We start from the raw sequence: 6,762 nt of genomic DNA on the forward strand, positions 1-6,762 counted from the left end.
GTTTTTTTTTTTTTACATAGGCGTCACCACTTATCAAGGCCGATCGGCCACTCAAGGATAAGGGTTAAAGAGTGTAGAGTAGTCAAAAGGACAATATAGTAATCAATAGTAATGGAAGTTCGGTAAATTTGTTAACTTAAGTGGTACGGCTCATTAGAAACTTGTTCACGTTGGACTTGAAGACAACCATATTATAGACAGCTGGAAAGCAGGAAAACGGAAGACAATTCCACAGGCGTGCAGTTCTAAGAAAGAAGCTTTGATCATTGAATCTATGCTTAGGTTTAATTGTTATAGATTGTTTGCTATAATTGCAATATATTGTGAAATGTTTTTTGTAAAAATAAAATAGTTAAGATTCTTAATAACTGTGCTGCGTGTTGTTAAATCTCCGTAAACATCAAGACGAGGTCTGCCATCTTCCTAGCCAGAATCCAGCAGAATGAAGTCGTCCTCGAAGAATAGAAAATCGCCCGGAGAACAAAAAAAACCTAACTCAAGGTATGCGTTCACTACTTTAAAAAGACTTTTAAGTAATAATGCATATAGTGTCATATTGGTTGCTGTTCCCAGGGCATTTCCTGACAAACGTTAACCTTTCTGGGTAAATGAACATTGTCATAAGGGTTTATATGCCGCAAAAAGAAAAAAAAATTAAATTAAATAAAATCACAAGAAAAGTAAAAAAAAAAACAACAACAAACAAAAAAAAATTGCTTTTGACGAAACTCTGAACTTTAGATTCAAGGTTCATCTTCCTATATTTTGAAAGCTTAAACTAGAACATAAATCATTTTGAAAATTCTCTGGTAGATAAATTTCCTTCCATCATCTACCTCTCGCTCCCTCATTCTTTCATCTTTAACTTTCTCGCTTTGATTCTATCTTCATCATTTTTGTTGCTAAGTTAATATTTTGTTTCTTGCTGTTTTGACTTAACTTTCGGCTCGACGTTTTGACGCGTGATAAGTAACGAACGGAAGGAAAATGAATTAGTGTTCGTTAAATACACAACACCGACCCCCCTCCGCAAGCCACCAACCCCGTTGGCATCCCACTTTGCCACTTGTTCGTCTCCAACCCTGCGAAAAGCGAAGAGAGAATACTTACCATCTCGGAGACGAGACATGAGTAGAACTCGTCATACACATTCACCTCTATTAATGAGATGTCTATCTGATTACAAAGAGCTTTAACGAATGATAAGATTAACACATGTAATAGCGACGTTCCCTCTCAATTTAATAAGTGTGACTAATGAATGTATATATATATATATATATATATATATATATATATATATATATATATATATATATATATAGGCATTCATGCATATATTAATAGGTATATATACAGATGTATGTATATATACATCTATATTCATATAAATTTATTATTTTGTGGATTGATATTCGTATTAAAACCCCTTTTTTCTGTTAGTATTCATTTGCTTTCCCACAAAAGCAAAATGTGACACAAGGGCGTTTTAATGTAGGGTTAAACCAGCTCCCCGAACAAAACGGAAAAAGCCGCACTCTGTTTGGGATAAAAATAATTGTTGTCCCAGTATAGAGAGTTTCCTCTCCATTGACCGGGACAAATTACTTTAAGTGCAGCATCTGCAGAACAGATACTACACTTTGAGATATTACATCTTTTATTCAAGCTAAAATTACAATGTAAGTTTCCACTGCACAAAAAACTTAGGCACAAGGCCAGCTCAAAGGGGGGGGGTCGTTTGTAATCCTTGTCACACCAGAACTAAACAAAAGTTTCTCTTAACTAGAATCTTCTTCCACCATAATACCGCATTCACCCTTTCATACGTGGTGACGTCTTTTTTATTAGCGCGTAAAAACAAAAAGAGATAACAATAACGGTAATACAATAATTCATGTGTCGAGGGTGGGAGAGAAAAAATACAAGCAGTGATTAGTAAGATCCTCCCAACCCCGTCTAGTTGATAGACTGCCCGTTCCACCTTGATTTGTAAAGTAACCTCAGCTCATGCGGAACAGTCTCTAAGTGGGGGTGCCCTCTAGATGGGACGAAATGGAGAAAAGAAACTTTTGTAGATGAGAGATGGGTGGGGGTTAGTTATTGGTTTCTTTCTCTCCAAGATAGGTGAAATTTAGAAGGAGGGGCGAAAAGGAAAAAAAAATGCAGTTAAGAGGGGCAGGGTGTATTTATTTGCTTCCCCACTGAGTAAATTAGGCACAAGGTCGTTTTTTAATGTGGAGAGAGAGGGAAGAAGGAAGGGAAAAGGGGACCACCTTCCAAGAGGTGGGAAATGGGGGCTGGATAGTGATTTGCCAGCTGGTCCAAGTAGGGTTGCCCGTACATAGACCAGAAGATTGCCACAAGGACAATGGTCTTTGCTTGCAGCGTCTGCCGGAAAAGATACTACACCTTGATCTTGTCACCCGGGTCACGGAGGGCCGGGAGGCAGTTGTATTTATTTGCTTCTCCACTGAGCAAATTAGGCATAACGCCGTTTTTTAATGTGGAGAGAGAGGGAGGGGGGAAAGGGGACCAGCTCCCGAGAGGTGGGAAATGGGAGTTGTGTTGGTGTGTAGGGTCATCGCTACATTGACCAAGGTCTGATACGTGGGGTATCCCCACATATGGTCTTTGCTTGCAGTATGTATTTATTTGCTTCCCCACTGAGCAAATTAGGTAGAAGGCAGTTTTTTTAATGTGGAGAGGGAGGGAGGGAGAAGGCAAAAGAGGAGCAGCTCCCGATGGGTGGGAAATAGGTGCTGGATATTGACAATTGGTATGAAGTGTTGCCCCTACATTGACCAAGGTCTGATATGTGGGGTTACCCGCACATATGGTCTTTGCTTGAAGTATCTGTCATAACAGATAATACAGTTTGATCTTGTCGCCCGGGCCACTGAGGGCCGGGTGGGCAGTGCAGTTAGGAGGGGGAGGGTATCTTGGGGACTTCCTAGGGATGGATCACTCACTTGGCTAGCTTAAGATTAAGTTATATTTGACGGAACTGTGTGTTCCACACCTAGGCGGGGAAAACGTATTCAAATTTAGCACCTTTTCGTACACACAGATTGCTGCATGTATCAATCTTTGATTCCGGCCGGAAGGCCAAGCACAACAGATAAAAGTCAAGCCTTTGTTCCATTTAATTATTTATTAGCTTCTCCACTGAGCAAATAAGGCACAATGCTCTCTTTTAATGTGCAGAGTGAAGGGGAGGGAGCCCAGTTCCCCCGAGAGGGGACTGGATAGTGACAATTGGTATAAAGGGTTTCCTCTACATTTACAAAATCTGATAGCTCAAGGGCAGTGGTCTGATATGTGCGGTTTTCCCCACATATGATCTTTGATTGCAGTATCTTTTTTTTACACGGTGGTCACCACTTATCAAGGCCCGGAAGCCACTCAGGGATAAGGGTTATTGCAAGTACAGTACGTTAGTGTGGAGATTTAATGAAGGGTTTACTTAAGAGGGCGGTTCATTAGGAATTTGTTTACGTTGGACTTGAACACATCCAAGTTGTAGTCAGGTGGGAAGCAGGCAGACGGAACAGAGTTCCACAGGTGTGCAGTTCTAAGAAAGACGCTTTGTTCATGGAATCTACCTTTTGATTTAGGCACAAATAAAGAGTGGAGGAAATTTTTCACAGTGGATTCAGCTAGACGAGTGTTTTTCGTGAAAGATTGACGAGGAGGGACCAGAGATTGGAGTTCAGACGAGCACCTGTCATGGAAATAACGATAAAACAAGGATAGGCACGCAACGTCTTTCTGTGGGAGAGAGGTTGCAGGGTAGAGAAAAGGGCATCCCCCACTAAGCCACGAAGTCTATTTTGTACTCTGTGAAGGCAGGATAGGCTGTTTTTAGCAGCTCCTGCCCAGATATGGTAGCAGTATTCCATCCTTGGACGTACTTGGCTTTTATATAGATAGAGAATTGCATCAGTAGTGAGATATCTTGTGGAGCGGTAGAAGGATCCCACCATCTTTCCAGCGACCTTAGCAACAGACTTGATGTACGTGTTCCATTTCAGATCAGGAGTAGAGGTCAAACCCAGAAGCTTGTCAAAACACGGGGCCTCACCCAGACGAGAGCCATCCATCACAATTGATGCCAGATGGGGATCAGAGCATTGATGATGTAAAGATCGGAGTTTGGTTTTAGATGCATTAAAGGTAACCAGCCACGTCTTCCCCCACTGAACCACGCGCTCAAGATCAGAGGAGAGAGAATCAGAGAGAACTTTGTCATTTACAGCCTTTGATATGTTGCCGTAGATGGGCGCGTCATCAGCATATATGTCAACGAATGATTTAAGTATGTGTTTAGGGAGGTCATTGATATAGATCAGGAAGAGAGTTGGGCCCAGGATTGACCCTTGAGGGACTCCAGCATTAATACTGCAGGAATCTGATTTTTGTCCATCGACCACTACTCTTACGAGCCTATCGGAGAGATATGATTTAATGATTGAGAAAACATTTCCAGTTATACCGTAGCTGGAAATCTTGTGAAGTAGACCCTCATGCCATACTTTGTCGAAGGCCTTTGATATGTCAAGAGCAATTGTCCTAGAAAGGAAGCCTTTACCAAGAGATTCACTAATCCTGTGAGATATAACCGTTAACACATCTGCGGTAGATCTTGCAGAACGGAAACCATATTGTGTGTCACTTAGAAGGTTGTTTCTGCTGAGGTGGTTGACTATTTCTCTATTTAATATGGATTCCAGCAACTTACTCATAACATACAGGAGACGTATTGGTCTGTACTAAGAGGGAGATGACTTATCACCTGAATCCGTAAATACAGGGCATACTGATGAGGTTTTCCAGGGAGTCGGAAAGCACTTCTCCTTAAGGCAACGCTTAAACAGCGTAAGTATGGGAGCAAGTTCTGGTTGAAGCTTTTTTCACACTATCTACCGGAACAAATACTACACTTTGATAACAGAAAAAAAGATCTTGGCCCAAAGGCCAAGAAGAAAAACGGCGAACCTTTTTTTCTGTTTATTTAAAAAGAAAATACAACTGTGTTTATATGGGTCGTGGAATTGCATTCATCTGAAAAAGAACTGATATCCATATTCATTTAATCATTCATTTTAATTAATCCTCTATTAGACTTTACGTTTTTTTTTCGTTATATTGGATGATCCTCTTTAGTTTACTATTATGTATTTATACATAGTTTCTTTATAATATACGATGTAGAACCTGTTTAAAGCGGTTGACGTGTATTTCCATGTCTCGCTTCAAGTCGGGTCCGAGATAGATATACAATTTTCGCTAAGCTGGTGTAAGATGCTGTCTGCGAAAAGGACATTGGCAGCTATATAGACCACACACGTGTTTGACCTTTCGAGACATTGTAGACTAGCTGCAAGGGCAAACAGGTGCGATTTCTCAAACTCACCCTAAAACAGTGACGGTAAATAAACAATACGTTTATATACACATACCCACATTTTCAAGAGCTGACCAGCGGTGAGATTTACTTGAAGTGACCCACACGCATAAATTTGTCCGTTCTTTTTTCGTTCTTTTTTTTTTCTGTACGGCTACTCATTTGACTTTCACACATTAATTTTACGTTTGCAGCTTGAAAAGTCATACAGTTCTGTTTTACTATTCGTGGCAATGTTGGATTTTTTCATGGAATAACTTTTACAAGTAGTTTCGATTCAGTAAAAATTACTAATGCTTAAGGCCTTACTAGATTATCGTACCACCAAAGAAGAACACTTCCTATTACATTAAAAATAGTAAAACAGTTATAATCAATTTGAAAATTATGTGGGAATGCTAAATGTCTCAGGAAATCATCACAAAGTCTCGAACAACAGTTTCAAGTTGAAAGAATATATTGTACAAAAAGTGATTACAAAAACAGTTAGATACTCAGTAGGCTCACATTGGGTCGCGATAATTCGGTACTAATCCCCTTCGCATCGCAAAACCGATGTGACACAAGGTCGAAAAGTGGAAAACTGACCAGTGCTCAAGGAGGAGGAGCACTTTGCCCTGCAAAAAATAAACCTTTGAAAGTCCCCGGTGAAGGCACTTCAGACAACATGCGATAAACTTGCTAGTCCCGAAAGTCGGGAGGTACGGTCTGTGAGGGTGGACTTCCTAGGGCTACGAAGAACATTTGTATCTGTCCAGTACAAAAAGGCCAGCGAAATGGCCCAGTTTCTGTCGGGCTGATTTTCGAACCTTACGACATCAGGGTCCCGATAATTCGCAGTGAGAGTATTAGACTCGTTGTAAAAACAACGAGTCTAATACTCTCCCTCCGAATTATCGGCAATGATTATAATTAGCAGAGATTACTATATACGACACAATCACGTTGACACACTGATTCTCGTCAGATCACCGAAGTTAAGCGACGTTGAGCCTGGTTAGTACCAGATGGGTGACCATTTGGGAATTCTAGGCGCTGTATGTTCTCGCCACTTATCCCGGCGTTTGTTTTCAGTTGTCCTGTACATATACTTCACTTGCTACTGGTATTTAACAATGTCGATCCAGAAGAGATGTGGTTGGAGATTGCCTCCTGCTGCCACAAAGATTTCACGCGCAGGCATTCCTTTGTGGGTATCCATAGTATGTCAAAGACTGATGGAGCCAGTAAAGCAGTGAAAGGGTCAGTTCTTGTATTTTACTATTTTGAGAGAAACCCGCTGTTACGAAGTGGAAATATATCTTACATGCTGCTAACTCTGTTGTAAAAATGGCGGACTCCTTCTACAAGGTTTA

The 6,762-nt window shown here is 40.7% G+C and overlaps 1 pseudogene; it reads left to right on the forward strand.

The window, feature by feature from the left end:
• Window positions 1-6,334: 6,334 nt before the first annotated feature.
• LOC145283694 (5S ribosomal RNA) lies at window positions 6,335-6,451 on the forward strand (annotated as a pseudogene).
• Window positions 6,452-6,762: the final 311 nt, after the last annotated feature.

The sequence above is a fragment of the Euprymna scolopes genome, chromosome 1 (assembly GCF_053919585.1).
Source record: "Euprymna scolopes isolate OS-2025 chromosome 1, ASM5391958v1, whole genome shotgun sequence".
Taxonomy (NCBI): Eukaryota; Metazoa; Mollusca; class Cephalopoda; order Sepiida; family Sepiolidae; genus Euprymna; species Euprymna scolopes.